Here is an 18214-nt window from a genome sequence, read left to right on the forward strand (position 1 = left end):
CCTCGTTGTCAATTGTTCTTCAGATATTATGTCATTTAGCTTTTTTGGCTAAATGTTCACCTAATGCTTTATAGGACTTCAAGTTCCTTTAATCTATTGAGTTCTGTCTTTCCATGTTGATATGTGTTGGGCTCTCATGCCACGGCTGAAATAACAACAGGGTTGTCAAGTATAGTTTCTATAACTAATTATTGTCAAAACAAAATCGAAAATTCTTTCTAGTAGCACCTTAGAGACCAACTGAGTTTGTTCCTGGTATGAGCTTTCAGATCGTATCTGAAGAAGTGTGCATGCACACGAAAGCTCATACCAGGAACAAACTCAGTTGGTCTCTAAGGTGCTACTAGAAAGAATTTTCGATTTTGTTTTGACTATGGCAGACCAACACGGCTACCCACCTGTAACTGTAATTATTGTCAGGAATTTGGAATATACTGAAGGCATAACAAGAAGAGAAAAATGTATTGTGTATTTCTCCATGCATGGATGGATGTGAATACTGCATGGTTTGATTACTGAAAACAACTCTTCACTTTTTTTTCAGCTCTGCTCCATCAAAATGGCTTGTTGTCAAAACAAGACTCAATGCTGTTCCAAGTGTGGTTGCTCCCCCTGCTGCTGTTCCCAGAGTCAGAGCTGTTCCAAGTGCGGCTGTTCCCCCTGCTGCTGCCACAAGGCTAAATGCTGTTCCAAGTGCGGCTGTTCCCCCTGCTGCTGCCACAAGGCTAAATGCTGTTCCAAGTGTGGCTGCTCTCCATGCTGTTGTTCCCAGAGTCAGGGCTGTTCCAAGTGTGGCTGTTCCCCCTGCTGCTGCCACAAGGCTAAATGCTGTTCCAAGTGCGGCTGTTCCCCCTGCTGCTGCCACAAGGCTAAATGCTGTTCCAAGTGTGGCTGCTCTCCATGCTGTTGTTCCCAGAGTCAGGGCTGTTCCAAGTGTGGCTGTTCCCCCTGCTGCTGCCACAAGGCTAAATGCTGTTCCAAGTGTGGCTGCTCTCCATGCTGCTGTTCACAGAGCCAGAGCTGTTCCAAGTGTGGCTGCTCCCCCTGCTGCTGTTCCCAGTCTTGCTGTTCTAGATGTGGCTGCTCTCCCTGCTGTTGTCGCAAGTTGACCTGCTGCTCCAGGTGTGGCTGCTACCCCTGCTGTTGCAGTTCCCAGCCCCGCTGCTACTGCCCCCGCTGCTGCAACCAGTCCTGCTGCTCTCCCTGCTGCTGTTCCCGTTGTCGTCGCAGCCCTTGCTGCCGTTGCAATCAGTGTGGCTGTTCCCCCTGCTGCTGTTGCAACCAGAGTTGCTGTGTCCCCTGCTGCTGCAGCCAGACCTGCTGCTCTACTTACCAGTACAAGTGCTGAATGCTTTAGAAACTGCTAATGGGACATTTGATGCAAAAACTAGACAGTCAGCCCAGATCCTGGAAACAGAATCTGGGTTCCTGGTTAGAAGCTTAATAATCAGAATATTGGAATCAACATCAACACAAACCAATATTTCAATGCATGCTGGTTCCCTTCCTGTTGAGTGAGATGTCTCAAGCTTTGTCCCTGCCTCCTTCATGAAATTTAAGATTCCTCTCTTCAAAACATGTTGAAAACCCCTTAAAGTGCCTTGATTTGTTCATGGGATATATATGGTGTTTTATATTTTCGTTTTGGTGTATTGGGTGTGTTTTTCTCTCTGTAGCTCTTCCTTATGTCCACTAATAAAATTCTGAATTCCTGGCATTGTCTTGAGTTGTTGATCATTGGCCTAACCCAGCCAGCTCTTCTTTTCTTCTGGTTTTAAAGCCATCTTCCAGATCTGAGAGTTTTCTACATTCAATGCAACATTCCCTCGTGGTTGCTAGCAGATCATGCATTTAGCAGGAGTCCAGGTGCAGCAAGGTCCAACCCTGCAGACTCAATGTGCCTCTCAGTTGCATGATTATTACTTTATTTTAACCTGCTGTTCATCTAACTATCTCATGATGGTGTCTTCCTCATTTTATATGTGGTAGAGAAATCAAGGTGATCTTTGAATACAGGTTTCCCCAGTTTATGGTAAATATTCTAGCCATTAATACATCCCTAGGGTGGTGCTGTGGGTTAAACCACAGAGCCTAGGGCTTGCTGATCAGAAGGTTGGCGGTTTGAATCACCGTGATGCGGTGTGCTCCCGTTGCTTGGTTCCAGCTCCTGCCCACCTAGCAGTTTGAAAGCACGTCAAAGTGCAAGTAGATAAATAGGTACCGCTCCAGAGGGAAGGTAAAAGGTGTTTCCGTGCACTGCTCTGGTTCACCAGAAGTGGCTTAGTCATGCTGGCCACATGACCCGGAAGCTGTCTGCAGACAAACACCAGCTCCCTCTGCCTATAGAGCGAGATGAGCGCCGCAACCCCAGAGTCGGACACGACTGGACCTGATGGTCAGGGGTCCCTTTACCTTTACCTTTAAGGTCTTTACAACATAAAATATACATCCAGGAATAATGTATTTTTATACAGTGTGTGTGTGTGTGTGTGTGTGTGTGTGTGTGTGAAGTTATCATTACACAACCCCCATTGGAAGATTTGTAGTGCAGGATTTGGCTGACATCAGGCTTGGATAGGCGAGCAAAAATGAAGGCAGGTTGCACAACAGCTTAATCCATGGTAAAGGGGCTATCAGGGGTCAGCAAACCTTTTCAGCAGGGGGCCGGTTCACTGTCCTTCAGACCATGTGGGGGGCCGGACTATATTTTGAAGAAGAAAAAATGAACAAATTCCTATGCCCCACAAATAACCCAGAGATGCATTTTAAATAAAAGCACACATTCTACTCATGTAAAAACACGCTGATTCCCAGACCGTTCGTGGGCTGCATTTAGAATGTGATTGGGCCGTATCTGGCCCCCGGGCCTTAGTTTGCCTACCCATGGGCTATTGGGTAATGAGATACGAAAGTATTGGGAGAATTTGGAACAGGGTTGGAAAGGGACAGTTGTTTTTTTTAAAAAAAATTACAAGAAGAAATAACAGAGATGAGCACAACATAGTTAATCAAAAAATCTCGCACAACAGAGCTTTGCCCAACGCCCTCCTTGCTATTCTGAAACCTTGTTTTAAAGCAACAGTTTGCTGTTCCAGCAGAGGTTTCAGTAGAAAGTCTCTCCAACCACCTTTGCAGCTTACTGGGTGGGTTCCAACACCAACTGTCCCTTGGCTTGCCAACAGAGACTGTTTCACCACACCTTCCTTCTATTTTTTAAAAAATGTTTTTATTAGTGTTATGTACTGAGTTGAATAGGATCCAAAATGCAGCAGTCTGATTGGTCCTAGAACAATAGGATTGAGATTGCAGCAGTCTGAATGGTCCCAGAACAATAGGATTGAGATTGCAGCAGTCTGATTGGTCCCAGAACAATAGGATTGAGATTGCAGCAGTCTGATTGGTCTGCAGGAGCCACCCAATCCAGCTCCAGGTGGAAGTGAATCCGCACTCCGATTGGCATACAGGAGTATCCGGGAATTAGCCAATCACGTGGGGCCCATTGTGTAAATAGTGTATATAAAGCAAACATTTTGGGGAAACTGCATTCCTCACTACTATGAGCTGAATAAAGAGCATTAAATTCACACTTGACTCCGAGTATATTTCAATTAGTTTTACATATAATCACATTACATAACATCATATCCTCTTATTATAACACTTTGGCTCAACTGAGCCTGCCGACTTCCCTCCCTCCCGCCTAATGACAGGTAGGTAGCCATGTTGGTCAGCCATAGTAAATAAAAAATAAAAAAAATCCTTCCAGTAGCACCTTAGAGACCAACTAAGTTTGTTTTTGGTATGAGCTTTCATGTGCATGCCCAAATGCACACGAAAGCTCATACCAAAAACAAACTTAGTTGGTCTCTAAGGTGCTACTGGAAGGAATTTTTATTTATTTATTTTGTCCCGCCTAATGGTTTACAAAATTAATTTTTGCATCCTTGCATTTCACTTCCTCGTCCTATTCTTGTTATACCATTACCTAAAGTATTAAATTACTCCAACCGAATAAGTAACAACTTCATCTTACAGATCTTCAGATAACCCTGCTAGTGATGTTAATTGCTTTCAGTTGTCTTTCAAATATAATATAAATTTATTCCAGTCTATTTGGAATGCTTGGTCTCGCTGGTTCCGGATTCTTCCCATCAGTTTCGCTTATTATGCAAAATCCATCCATTTCATCTGCCACTCTTGTTTTGTTGGTACTTTGTGTTGTTTCCATTTTGGGGCTAACAAAATTCTTGCCACAGTTGTTGCATATAAGAACATTTTTTAAATCTTGTCTTGGTATCTTTTTATACACTATACCCAGTAAAAAAGCTTGTGGTTTTTTTTTAACAAAAGCCTTATAGTTCTCTTTCATCCCAGGCCTTCTTCTCCTTACCAGCCTTTCTTGCTATCTTCCTCAGTAGCTATAAACTTCAGTTTTGAGCTTTCCAGTGAATAATCTGTTCAGCCTCCACTCCATGATCCCAGTTATGGCCATGACTCATTATCGTGCTCTAGCTGACCAACATACTCCAGGTATTTGTCATTCAACCGTACTGTAGGCTGAGAATCATGTGTTGGCCACGTAACCAAGGTGTTCACTTCATAATCCTTCCGTGGCATTTGGTTTATTGGCTGGCAATATAACTCAGGGATAGGTTCTTAGATGTGTTGCTCAAGTAACTAAAGCATTGGCCATCCAAGTCTATGGTAGTGCCTGGGTTATGTGTTCACCACCACATAACCAAAGAGTTGGTCATCTTCGTTTTTTATGAAGTGGTCAGGGAGAAACAGATGCAACTGGGTGGAAGGAATGGAAAGTTTCAGTAGACACCAAGCAGGGTGCATTACAAAACGTTTGGATGACAGACATTGACAGATTAGCATAGCTGTCAACTTTTTCCCTTTTTTAAGGGAAATTCCCATATTCCAAATAGGATTCCTCACAAGAAAAGGGAAAAGTTGACAGCTATGCAGATTAGACCCATTGACTTTAATTGGCCTAAGTTAGAATCATAGAATCATAGAGTTGGAAGAGACCACAAGGGCCATCCAGTCCAACCCCCTGCCAAGCAGGAAACACCATCAAAGCATTCCTGACAGATGGCTGTCAAGCCTCCGCTTAAAGACCTCCAAAGAAGGAGACTCCACCACACTCCTTGGCAGCAAATTCCACTGTCGGACAGCTCTTACTGTCAGGAAGTTCTTCCTAATGTTTAGGTGGAATCTTCTTTCTTGTAGTTTGAATCCATTGTCCCGTGTCCGATTCTCTGGAGCAGCAGAAAACAACCTTTCACCCTCCTCTATATGACATCCTTTTATATATTTGAACATGGCTATCATATCACCCCTTAACCTTCTCTTCTCCAGGCTAAACATACCTAGCTCCCTAAGCCGTTCCTCATAAGGCATCGTTTCCAGGCCTTTGACCATTTTGGTTGCCCTCCTCTGGACACGTTCCAGCTTGTCAGTATCCTTCTTGAACTGTGGTGCCCAGAACTGGACACAGTATTCCAGGTGAGGTCTGACCAGAGCGGAATACAGTGGTACTATTACTTCCCTTGATCTAGATGCTATACTCCTATTGATGCAGCCCAGAATTGCATTGGCTTTTTTAGCTGCTGCATCACACTGTTGACTCATGTCAAGTTTATGGTCTACCAAGACTCCTAGATCCTTTTCACATGTACTGCTCTCAAGCCAGGTGTCACCCATCCTGTTATTCATGTCTATTAATTTCAACTATCTATTAATTTCGAAGCGACTGGCATGAGTTTGGCCAAACTGCAGGAGGCAGTGGAGGATAGGGGTGCCTGGCGTGCTCTGGTCCATGGGGTCACGAAGAGTCGGACACGACTGAACGACTGAACAACAACAACAATTAATTTCAACGGGAATACTCTGAGTAGGACCGACACAGAATGTAACCCAGTGGATTGCTGCTGGCAAAGGCCCACTCAGAGTGAACCCATTGAAATGAATTGACTTAAATTAGCAATATTGATTATTTTCAATATGTCTGCTCTAAGTGGGAGTAACATTGGATACTGCCCACTAATTCAGAACTCCAAAATTACTTTGATCTTTTGTTGATCTGGTTTATTCAGGCTCATAATTAGTAGTAATCATAGTAGTAGTAGTATAATTTATTTCCTTCCCTTCACCCTAAGATCCCAAGGTAACTAACAACAATTAAAACATAGCCCTCTATGCACTGGCTAAAAAAAAAATCAGGAAAAAAAGGAGTGCCATATAATCACTATAAGGTTTTTTTGTGATTCAATAATTTGATATAAAAATTAACTTTATTTATGATTTTCAGGTTTATGCATTTCACTAATTTTACAAGCATTTTGACATTTCAAAACTTGACTTCTTTCCCCCTCTTTCTGCAATTCCTTAAATTTCTTTTTAATATCTTCTGCATATCCAAATTAACTTAATTTGTTCATTTATTCATCTACTTTAAATATATACTCTTAAGAAACTGCATGTTATTACAATAAACCTGCCAATGTTGTTATCTGTTTACAATTTATCTGTAAATATTCAATAAACCATCTCCATTCTTTTATAAATCATTATAAAATTATTTCCAGTTATTTTTCCGGTTATTTTTAACATCTTTTTTTCAATTCATTAACCTTACTACAAGACCACCACATGATAAAAAGAACAGTCTTTCTCTCTACATTTCCAGTATTTATTTATTTATTTGATTTAGATTTATACATTTTTGCCAATTTACTCGATGTTAGATACCATCAATATATCATTTTCATATAATTATCTCTTAGACCATAACAGGCTGTAAATTTTATATCCATATTCCACAATCATTCCCATGCTTCCATGTCTATATTAACGACCAATATCTATTGCCCAATGTATCATTGAGAATTTTACTTGGTCATCATTTGTCTCCTACGCCAGTAATATTTTATACATTTTAGACAGCACTTTTACATTACATTCCAATAGGTCTCTCTCTAGTTGTGATATTCGTTCCCCAAATCATCATATCCCATCTTTCTTAAATACTTCATTCCAATGAGGATATTGTATCCACATGGTGACCCATTGAAGTTGAAAGACATAGCAGGGGCGGATATGGCTAATATCTTCTTCTTCTTCTTCGGCAATCACTCATAGCCGAGTAAGGTTGTCTTCCATAAACATGGTTTTAACAATGAGTCCGTAAGTGACTGTGGAGGCCAATTCTGGATCCACACGTCCTTCCACAGTGGGGACATTGGTTTCCAGGTAGGAGTTGATCACGGTGTGGATTTGCCAAGCGTGCCTTCCTCTTAGCACATTTCTCCCTTGCGTCCTAAGTTCGAGTGTCTTCAAAACCCATGACACCTTTGGTGAAGGCTGTTCTCCAATTGGAGCACTCGCAGGCCAGTGTTTCCCAGTTGTCGGTGTTTATACTACATTTTTTAAAGATTTGCCTTGAGACAGTCTTTAAACCTCTTTTGTTTACCACCAGCATTACGCTTTCCATTTTTAAGTTCGGAATAGTGTAGTTGCTTTATGTGGCACCATGAGCAAGGACAAAATCTGGCACCTGCTTCTAAATATTTCTTCTTTTCACAACAATTCATTCATTTATTATCTTGCAACTCTCTTGGCTCGGTGCCCTGTACAGAGGAGCCACCTGAACAGAACTAGATTCAGCACTTTGATTTCCACAGTTCTGCTCTCTATATAACTTGGTTGGCTACAATCCTATGTGTTCATCATGTAACCAAAGGTTCAAGCACATAACTCCTAAAGTAGCTTCTTAAACCTACATTGAACATGCTCTTCCCTCTTATCCAGAGGGAAGAGATGAGACAGTAGGAAACACAAAATTCTGTTGCATTAAATGTCCTGAAATTTGTGTTATTGGGTGGATCTACATGCTCTCCATTCTTACCCAGAGGGAAGAGATTAAAAATGCCACATAGATTTGTGAAAGCAGATAAGGACATGAGTCTTTTGGTAGCAGCTGGCATTTTCTTATGTGATGCAGAATGTGACACAGGCCCTCATTATGGTACAGTGAGGAACACAAAATTCTGCTGCTGGAAACCACAGGAGGAGAGGGTCCTATTGTGCTTGAATCCTACTTGCATGTTTCCCAGGGGCAGATCCGGTTGACCACTGTGAGAACAACATGGTGCACTAGATGAGCCATTGGAGTCGATCCAGTATACTCTTCTTACATTTTTATGGTGTCATTTGGGCGTGGGGGTAGGGCTCAGAAGAGGAGGAAGAAATACCCTGACAACTTTGAGATGTTGATCTCACCTCCCCCTTTTGACTTACAAAGCTGAACACATTTTGCGAACCACAGCACCTAGATTAAAAAGAATTTATGAGGTCAAGCAATGAAGCTCAGGCGGAATAACAAACTACTGAGCAATCCTGCGCTGTTGTGTCATGGATCAGCCACATGGATCCAATGAAAAGGTCCATTCCATTCTTGCCAGTGTTGCTATTCAAGAAACCGCCCTTTTGAAGTTACCTCCACAGAGTGTGTGCGATGTGAGGATTATAGCGTGATAAGCATCAAATGTTACCTAATTAGAGACCTTGGGGAAATGCTGTCATAGTGAAAGATGTGGTTAAACTCAACGAATATGTGATTGGTAGATAGTGGATGCAACACATAGACATGTGCTTTGAGTAGCAATGAAGCATGAGTCCATTCATCGGTGGTGCTTCATTTCCAAGGGGGCAGGGCTCTTGGAGCTCTACAAAAGGAACCTCTGTCTCTCAGCTCTTCACTCGTTGACTTGAATCTCCATTGAGCTGACAAGTTCTGACTGCTGTACAAGGTAAGTTGAATTCAATTGCTGGGAAGCTGATAATTTAGGGAGCATATAATGTCTTCCATAACACCAGACCTGAAATTTGTGTTATTGGGTGGATCTACCCAAAATACTTGAAGGATCAGATCCATCAGGTGTTCTACTTTACTGATAGAATATGAGTTATTCCTTCAGCTGGGAATGTTCTTTGCTTTGATTGATAACCATACATTTCTGATGGCAACTATTTAAATCTTCTGAGACTATTCAGAGAGTTTCTGAATATTGACCAAATACTGGATAGGCAAACTCAAGGAAGTGTGAAATCCATGGGATCATTCTGAGGGCTTTGTTCTGCACTTGGTCAGATTTTGAGCAGAAACAGGAAGATTAGAGTTGATGCCGGACTTACATACTGTACAATTGGATCCACCCAGAACAGTAAAGGAAGAAGTAGACTGACATTTAGGAGAGAGAACTGAGAAATACGCATGGGCAGCCTCTGTGCACCTCTTTTCTATAGATGATTTCTATAGATTATAGTTGGCAAACAATCTTATATTTTATGAGAAAAAGTTACAGAGCTCACATATAATGGTGTGGGTTAGTTAGTTAGTTAGTTAGTTAATTCATGAAAAGGGTATTTCATGCCTGAAAACATTTGATGCTCTGGTCCATGGGGTCACGAAGAGTCGGACACGACTAAACAACTAAACAACAACAACAACATGCAACTTTATTTGAATGTATTTGACAGCAACTAGCCATATCTGGCTCATAGCTGTCAACTTTTTCCTTTTTTAAGGGAAATTCCCTTATTCCGAATAGGATTCCTCGCAAGAAAAGGGAAAAGTTGACAGCTATGGTCTGGCTACTTAAATAATATGGAACAGACTGAAAGTATTAAGTTGCTCAGGTTTCAAATTCAGAGGGAGTGCAGAGGGAATCACATTCAAACTATTGATTTTGATTGCATATTAAAATCTCAAGTGATGAACTTTGGGAATGTTCAATAAAGATGAATTATGTATTCCATTCCTACCTTCACTTGAAAAAGCTAAAATATTATACGGAAATAATTAATGTAATTATAAATTATTGAATAATAGAATGAACAATTATAAAATAATAATAATAATGAGGCTGAACCATAATGAAAGGATACTGAACAGAGAAGCACTCTAGGTAAATCATGACTTCCAAGTTGTACACATACTGAACAATGCATGGATGAGAACATACCATGGTTTGATTACACTACATCCTTATTTGTTTCTTCCAGCTTCACTCCCTCAAAATGTCCTGTTGTGGAGGCCAGAGTTCCCGCTGCTCCAGGTGTGGCTGCTCCCCCTGCTGCTGTCAAAGCCGTCAAGTCTGTTCCAGATGTGGCTGCTCTCCCTGCTGTTGCCACAGGCGTAGCTGTTGTTCCAGATGTGGCTCCTCTCCCTGCTGCTGCCAAAGTCGTCAAGCCTGTTCCAGATGTGGCTGCTCCCCCTGCTGCTGCCACAGGCGTAGCTGCTGTTCCAGATGTGGCCGCTCTCCATGTTGCTGCTCTAGCCAGGGCTCTTGCAACCAGTCTCGCTATACTTTCCAGCAGTACAAGTTCTGAGCACTTTAGAAATTGTCAACTGGGCTCTGGATCTGAAGCTTGACAGCAATCCTAACACCCAGAAGTGGATGCCAGCTTGCTGTTTGCCAGCTCAAAACCTGAGATATTGAGATCAATGTCAAAAAATATGTATTTCATGCCTGCTTGTTGCCTTCCTGAGTTGCCTTCATTGAGGCTGATTCTTCTAGCCTCATTCCCGCAACCTTTAGGAAACTGGAATTCTTCTCTTCAATCAGTCTCAAAAATCCAGATGAAATTGTCTTTTTTCTGCAAATAGATGGTGCTTTCATTTTCTCCATGGTGTCTGGGATATGAATGAATAAATCTGAATTCATGCAATACCTTGTGCTGTTGATCTGGTCTGTCTTCTATGTAATCACCATCCATCCATTCACCATCATCATCGTTCATTAAATTTGTATATTGCCCTTCATCCAAAGATCAAAGGGTAGTTCACAACATAAAAACACAAACTGAATACAGAATATACATAATAAAACAAAGATTAAAACAAAGCGATGATAACAGAGAGAGAGAGAGAGAGAGAGAGAGAGAGAGAGAGAGAGAGAGTTAAAAGGCCATAGAATGTTAATCAACCAAACATCTGGTTAAAGAGATATTATCATTTATTAAATTTCAGTGGGTCTCCTCTTTGTTGTCAACTGAGTCTCGCCAACTCAGGAAATGACCAGCAATGCTCTTTGTACTGTTGGTCTGGTCTGTTTCCCATGAAATCACCACCTATTCATCATCATCATCAATTAATAAATTTGTGTAATGCCGTTCATCCAATTCACAACACAAAAACACAAAATGAAACACAAAATACACAATAAAACAAAGAGAAGAGCAAAAGATTATCACCTCTGACAAACACATTTAAAAGGACACATAATGTTAATCAGCCAAACACCTGGTAAAAGAAACCAAATAAAAATTCCTTCCAGTAGCACCTTAGAGAGCAACTGAGTTTGTTCTTGGTATGAGCTTTCGTGTGCATGCACACTTCTTCAGATACACTGAAACAGAAGATTTTGTCATCCATTAAATTTCAGTGGGTCTCTTCTGGGAATAACTTAGACCACATTCATACAACATTTTTGAAGCACTCTGGTGCTATTTTGATAGTCCTTGCTTCCATCAAAGGAACCTGGGAGCTGTCATTTGTAATGGGTGCTGAGAGTTGTCAGGAGACCTCTGTTCCCCTCCCAGAGCTTCAATTCTCAGGGGAGCTTAACAATCCATTTTCCTGGGGAACTCAAGGAATTGTAGCTCCTGGAGGGGAATAAGCTGTCCCATGACAACTCCCAGCACCCTTAAGAAATGACAGCTCCCAGAATTCTAAGGGGAACCCATGACTGCTAAAGATGTATCATAGTATTTGAAACATATGGTTTGAATGTGGCCTTGGTTGAATACGATCCAAAGTTCTTGCTGTGATTGTGAAATGGGATGACATTGGATGCCAGGGTTGGTTTATGAATGGGTGGAGAAACCTTCTCCAGCCCAATGGCTGCATTCCAGCCTGGGCAACTAATAAAACACAGCTCTGGTGCCCTTCTGTGTACATAGGTCCCTGCTAATGCAACTCTGCCATTCCAGTGCAAGTTGGGGCAAAATTCCAATAAAAGCATTAAACAGACAACTTTTTTAAAAAATCACATCACCCTCATACTGATATTTCAACTTGGAGAGACAACGGGAGGTATCTTTCTAAATTTCCCCATACTCTGGCCAATCAATTTTCTGCACTCATCAGCCAATTCCATGCCAATGCTGTGGCTACAGCAAAACTTCTTAACAAAGGAGGAGGATGAAGAGAGAACCAGAACAAAGGGAGGCCACACAACCTTCCTCTTTGCAGAGAAGCAACTGTAACAGACACTTCTGAACCAAGATAAAACACTTACTAATACATTTATATTTTTATAAAAACTATCTATATACACCACAATTCATAAAAAATACCACAGCAGTTTACAATTGTACATACCATACAATAAATATATATATATAGAAAGTCAAACTGAGAGATCAGCAAACTCTTGTGGTAAGAAACAAAATAGAAAATTCTTTCCAGTAGCACCTTAGAGACCAACTGAGTTTGTTCTTGGTATGAGCTTTCGTGAGCACACGAAAGCTCATACCAAGAACAAACTCAGTTGGTCTCTAAGGTGCTACTGGAAAGAATTTTCTATTTTGTTTCGACTATGGCAGACCAACATGGCTACCCACCTGTATCTTGTGGAAAGATGTACAGTAAAACCTCGGTTGTCAAATGTAATCCGTTCTGGAAGGCTGTTAGGCTTCTGAAACATTTGACAACCGGATCACAGCTTCCAATTGGTTGCAAGAGCTGCCTGCACTCAGCAGAAGCTACTTCGGAAGTTTAGGTTCCCCCCAAAAAATTGAAAACCAGAGCATTTACTTCTGGGTTTTTGGCATTTGGGAGCCGAATCATTTGAAAACGGAGCCATTCGGGGGTCAATGTTTGACTGTGTTCCTAATTGCCAGCCTCAGCCTAGTGGAATAGAAAAAAAAGCCTTCAGGGGGCATTTAAAAGTTGAAACAGAAGGTTCCTGCTGAACTGAGCTGATAACACTAAAGGTTTGGTTTCCTGTTCTCAAGTGAGTCTCGCCAACTCTGGAAGTGAGCAACAATGCTCATCCTGCAGATGATCTCAGTAACTGAGATGAGATACCTGGAGTTCAGGTAGTCTCTGAGGTACCTTGGATCTCAGCTGTTCAGGGCTTTGTATATACAAGGACCTTGAACCTGCCTCAGGGGTAGATGGGCAGCCAGTGAAAATGCTTTAACAATGGTATTATGAGATGCCTCCATCAGCCAGATGCCTCCATTGACAATGTACCTGGCACATTCTGCACCAGATGAAGTTTCCAACTCAGGCCATAAGCATAATGACTTCCACTTAGGCAATGAAACTTTCCCCTCTTTCTACCCCTGTGTGTGACCCGCACCATCCTCAAATCTGCTTTACAGGTTGGGAAAACCCCCTGAAAATATAAGTAAACCCCCAGAAGAAGCAAAATGACTGGTAATGATGGGAGTTAGAGTACAGCAGCATCTGGAGGACCGCAGGTCCCCCAAAGCATGACAAACTGGGGGTGGGGGGCATCTTCTGAATGTTTCAAACATTTCAAAGGTAGTCAGGAAAAGAATTGTTTGTTTACTATGCTGCTAAGGCTCCAGGAGTGAAGGTTTTAAGCAGAACAATGAAAACGCTTGCTGAAAGGCCACGTCGTATTGCTACACTCCAATTCACATATAAAGTCATGACTTTCTAGATTTCACACATAACTTCCAGCTCACCTTCTGAGCATGGGTGTTAGGTATGATAATCATGAGATATTGCATCACAAGCACATGAATGGATCTTAGCTAGAGGGTTTGAGGTAGTACTGATGACAGTACTTGCGTAGTAGAGCAATTACTAAAATCAGGCTTGGCTTCATCTAACCAAAGTCCATCCGGTACAGAGTTCTGTTTTCTGTAGAGGACAGCAAGGTGCAAATAAGCAGAACATGAAACACACACACCCTTTCTTCTTGCTTGCCCATCCTCCACCTTCTCGGAGATACACAACATTTGGGACAGTTTCGTTTAGAGAAAAGCTGCCATAGAGGTAACATGGCATTACAAGTTTATAAAATTATACATTGCATGGAGAAAGCCAATAGGGAAAATCCTTTTCTCCTTCTCTCGTAATTCTACTACTTGTGGACATCCAATATGGCTGAATGTTGGAAGATTCGGGACAGGTACAAGCATTTCTTCAGACCACACATAGTTAAACTATGGAATTCATTCCTACAGGAGGCAGTGATGGCCACCAACATGGGTGGCTTTAAGAGAGGGTTGGCCAGTAGCCATGATGGTGTTGCTGTGCCTCCACAATTCAAGGCAGCAGTGCTTCTGAATGCCGGATTCTGGACACAACAGGAGGGGAGAGTCACTCAGGTGTTCAAATCCTGATGGTGACCTACCAATTGGGAGATCTGGTTGGTTATTGTGAGAACAGGATGCTGGACTGGATAAGCCATTGCGCAGCTCCAGTAGAAGCTGAGTTTGTATTTTTTTATCCCGCTTTATCACTATTCAAAGGAGTTTCAAAGCGGCTAACATTCTACTTTCCCCTCCTCCCCCACAACAAACACTCTTTGAGGTGAGTGGGGCTGAGAGATTTCAAAGATAGATAGATAGATAGATAGATAGATAGATAGATAGATGATAGATAGATAGATAGATAGATAGATAGATAGATAGATAGATAGATAGATAGATAATTTATTGTTACGGTTCTCCACCAGCACAAAGACTTAAAAGAAGTGTGACTAGCTCAAGGTCACCCAGCAGCTGCATGTGGAGGAGTGGGGACGCAAACCCAGTTCACCAGATTACAAGTCTACCGCTCTTAACCACTACACCACACTGGCTCTCCAGTAGCCTCTTCTGATGGGAAGAACCTGTGGACAGCTGTTGTTGGGCTTCAATTCCCCGCAGCTCCAGCCAGAATGACTTCTCTTGTCCACTCCTTCCATTAATGTATTCATTCAAGTTGGGTGAAAATTTGGAAAAGGCTGGGGCCATGTGTGAAATGTGGGACTGGTTCATGAGCAATCTGAGCAACCTGTTGTCAGGATGCTGCCAGCAACTTTCATGTCCAGTTGCCGAGGAACGTACAAAGACAAGGAATGTTCTTACCATCTGCTTTTTATTCAGTATTACAGAGAGAGAGGCTTTAGAACCCAGCCTCTTGAATTATGGTGTTGTCCTGAGTGAATCTCCCTGCTCCCCCGTCTCCCCACTTCCTCATTCATCATCTTCATCAGCTCTTCTACTGGTGCTGATGAGTGCCCTCTGTCTTTGAGCTCTTTGCTCTCCTACTTTCAAGGCTTGCTGGGTCCTGGGAGAGGGGGGGGGGTCTGTAATGCTTTCTAAGGACACTGTGTCCATCAGCTGTCACTCCCTGGTGCTTCCTCTTCTTCTTCCTCCTCCTCCTCCTCTCTCATTATTCCAAAACATTTTGCTTCCTCTGCCTATGAGCTGTGACCTCCCTCAAACCCCTGTTGTAATTCTCAACTATCTTCCTCTTCTCTGGAAGGGTCAGGCTGAGGAGGGGGTCTCCACCATTCCTCCTCTGCCCAGTCCCTGACACCTATTATCTATCTTGTGTGCAAGGGAATCACCAGCACAGCACTAAATTCCTCGCTGGACATAGATTCTTTGATTTGCATAGATCTATGCTCTATATAACTTAGTTGGCTACAATCCTATGTGTACTCATGTAACCACAGCCAATACAGCAGCTTTTTAAGCCAACATTGACATGCTCTCCATCCTTACCCAGAGAGAAGTGATTAAAAATGCCAGGTAGAATTGTGAAGACAGATAAGGTCACGAGTCTTTTGCTAACAGTTCACTTTTCTCTCGTATGATGCAGACCATGACACAGGCCCTCTAATGAGACAGTGGGAAACACAGAATTCTGTTACTGGAGCCCACAGGAGCGGAAGGTATTATTGTGCTTGAATCCTGCTTGCATATTTCCCATGGGCATCTTGTTGACCACTGTGACAACAGGATAGTGGACTAGAAGAGCCATTGAGTTGATCCAGTAGACTCTTTCTATGTTCTTATGGTATTGTTTGGGGGGTGGGAGGGAAAAATACCCTGACGTCTTTGAGATGTTGATCTCATCTTTCCCTTTTGACTTATCAGAATGGACACATCTAGCTAACCGTGGCAAATAGATTAAAAGGAATTTCTGAACCTAAGCAATGAAGCTCAGGAGGAATAAGAAACTATTGAGCAACCCTGCGCTGTTGAGTCATGGGGATGTTCAGCCACATGGATCCAATGAAAAGGTCCATTCCATTCTTGCCAGTGTTGCTATTCAAGAAACCACACTTCTGAAGTTACGTCCGCCGAGTGTGTGTGATGTGAGGATTATAGCGTGATAAACACCAATGCCACCTAATTACATGCCTTGGGGAAATGCTGTCATAGTGGAAGATGTGGGTAAACTCAACAAATATGTGATTGGTAGATAGTGGATTCAGCACATAGATATGTGCTTTGAGTAGCAATGAAGCATGTGTCCATTCATTGGTGGTGCTTCATTTTCAAGGAGGCAGGACTCTTGGAGCTCTACAAAAGGAACCTCTGTCTCTCAACTCTTCACTCGTTGACTTGAATCTCCATTGAGCTGACGAGTTCTGCCTGCTGTACAAGGTAAGTTGAATTCAATTGCTGGGAAGCATTAAATGTCTTTCCGAACCCAAGTCCTGAAATTTGTGTTATTGGATGGATCCACTAAAAATACTTGAAGGATCAGATCCACCAGGCTGTCTACTTTACTGCTTGATTTTTGATGTGCTCTTTGCTGTGATTGAGAACCATACCTGTACATTTCCGATGGCAACCATTAAAATCTTCTGAGACTATTCAGATAATTTCTAAATAATGACCTAATGCTGGATAGGCCAAACTCAAGGAAGTGTGAAATCCATGGGATCATTTTGAGGGCTTTGTTTTGGATCTAGTCAGATTTTGAGCTTAAACGAGTTACTGGACTTGTCCAGATTGGGTTGAAGTATCCTTGGATTGCTCCATATGCAATTGGCTCCATCCAGAACAATCTAGAGCTGCAATTGGGGGGGGGAGAGGATAAGGAGGGACAGCATGTAGAGAAAGAAACAAGGGCCACCTCTGTGTACCTCCTTTCTAGAGATGGTTTCTAAAGATGACAGTTGACAAACAATCTTATATTTTATGAGAAAAAGATACTGAGCTCACATGTACTGCTTGTTTATTTATTCATTTTGGTAAATAATTGGAAAGGGCATTGGATGCCTGAAGACTTTAGATGGTTGGTGTGCAACTTTATTTGAATGTATCAGAAAGCAAATAGACATATCTGAAGGCTGCTTAAATAATATGGAACAGACTGAAAGTGTTAAGTTGCTCAGGTTTCAAATTCACAGGGGAGTGGGAAGGGAATCACATTCAAACTATTGAATTTGATTGCATATTAAAACCTAGAGTGGTGAGATTTGAGGATACTGAATAAGAATGTATTATACATTCCAATTTGAAATTGATCTGAAGAAACTAAAATATTATATAGACATAAATAACGCTGAACAGAAAAGCACTTTGGGGAAATCATGACTTCCTAGATGCATATTGAACAAACTGTGGTTTGATTACACTAAATCCTTATTTGTTTCTTTCAGCTTAATTCCCTCAAAATGTCCTGTTGTGGAGGCCAGAGTTCCCGCTGTTCCAGATGTGGCTGTTCCCCCTGCTGCTGCCAAAGCCGTCAAGTACATAACTGTTGTTCCAGATGTGGCTGCTCTCCCTGCTGCTGCCAAAGCCGTCAAGTCTGTTCCAGATGTGGATGCTCTCCCTGCTGCTGCCAAAGCCGTCAAGTCTGTTCCAGATGTGGATGCTCTCCCTGCTGCTGCCACAGGCGTAGCTGTTGTTCCAGATGTGGCTGCTCTCCCTGCTGCTGCCACAGGCGTAGCTGTTGTTCCAGATGTGGCTGCTCTCCCTGCTGCTGCCACAGGCGTAGCTGCTGTTCCAGATGTGGCCGCTCTCCATGTTGCTGCTCTAGCCAGGGCTCTTGCAACCAGTCTCGCTATACTTTCCAGCAGTACAAGTTCTGAGCACTTTAGAAATTGTTAACTGGGCTCTGGATCTGAAGCTTGACAGCAATCCTAACACCCAGAAGCGAATGCCAGCTTGGTGTTTGCCAGCTCAAAACCTGAGATATTGAGATCAATGTCAATATATA

General features: G+C 42.3%; 1 long non-coding RNA gene across 1 annotated transcript; it reads left to right on the top strand.

The window, feature by feature from the left end:
* Positions 1–8670: 8670 nt before the first annotated feature.
* On the top strand, positions 8671–10734 carry LOC117038811. The gene is made up of 2 exons (XR_004425719.1): positions 8671–8816; positions 10072–10734. It is a non-coding gene; the product is annotated as an uncharacterized LOC117038811 (long non-coding RNA).
* The last annotated feature ends 7480 nt before the right edge of the window (positions 10735–18214 follow it).

Source organism: Lacerta agilis, chromosome 17 (genome assembly GCF_009819535.1).
Source record: "Lacerta agilis isolate rLacAgi1 chromosome 17, rLacAgi1.pri, whole genome shotgun sequence".
Taxonomy (NCBI): Eukaryota; Metazoa; Chordata; class Lepidosauria; order Squamata; family Lacertidae; genus Lacerta; species Lacerta agilis.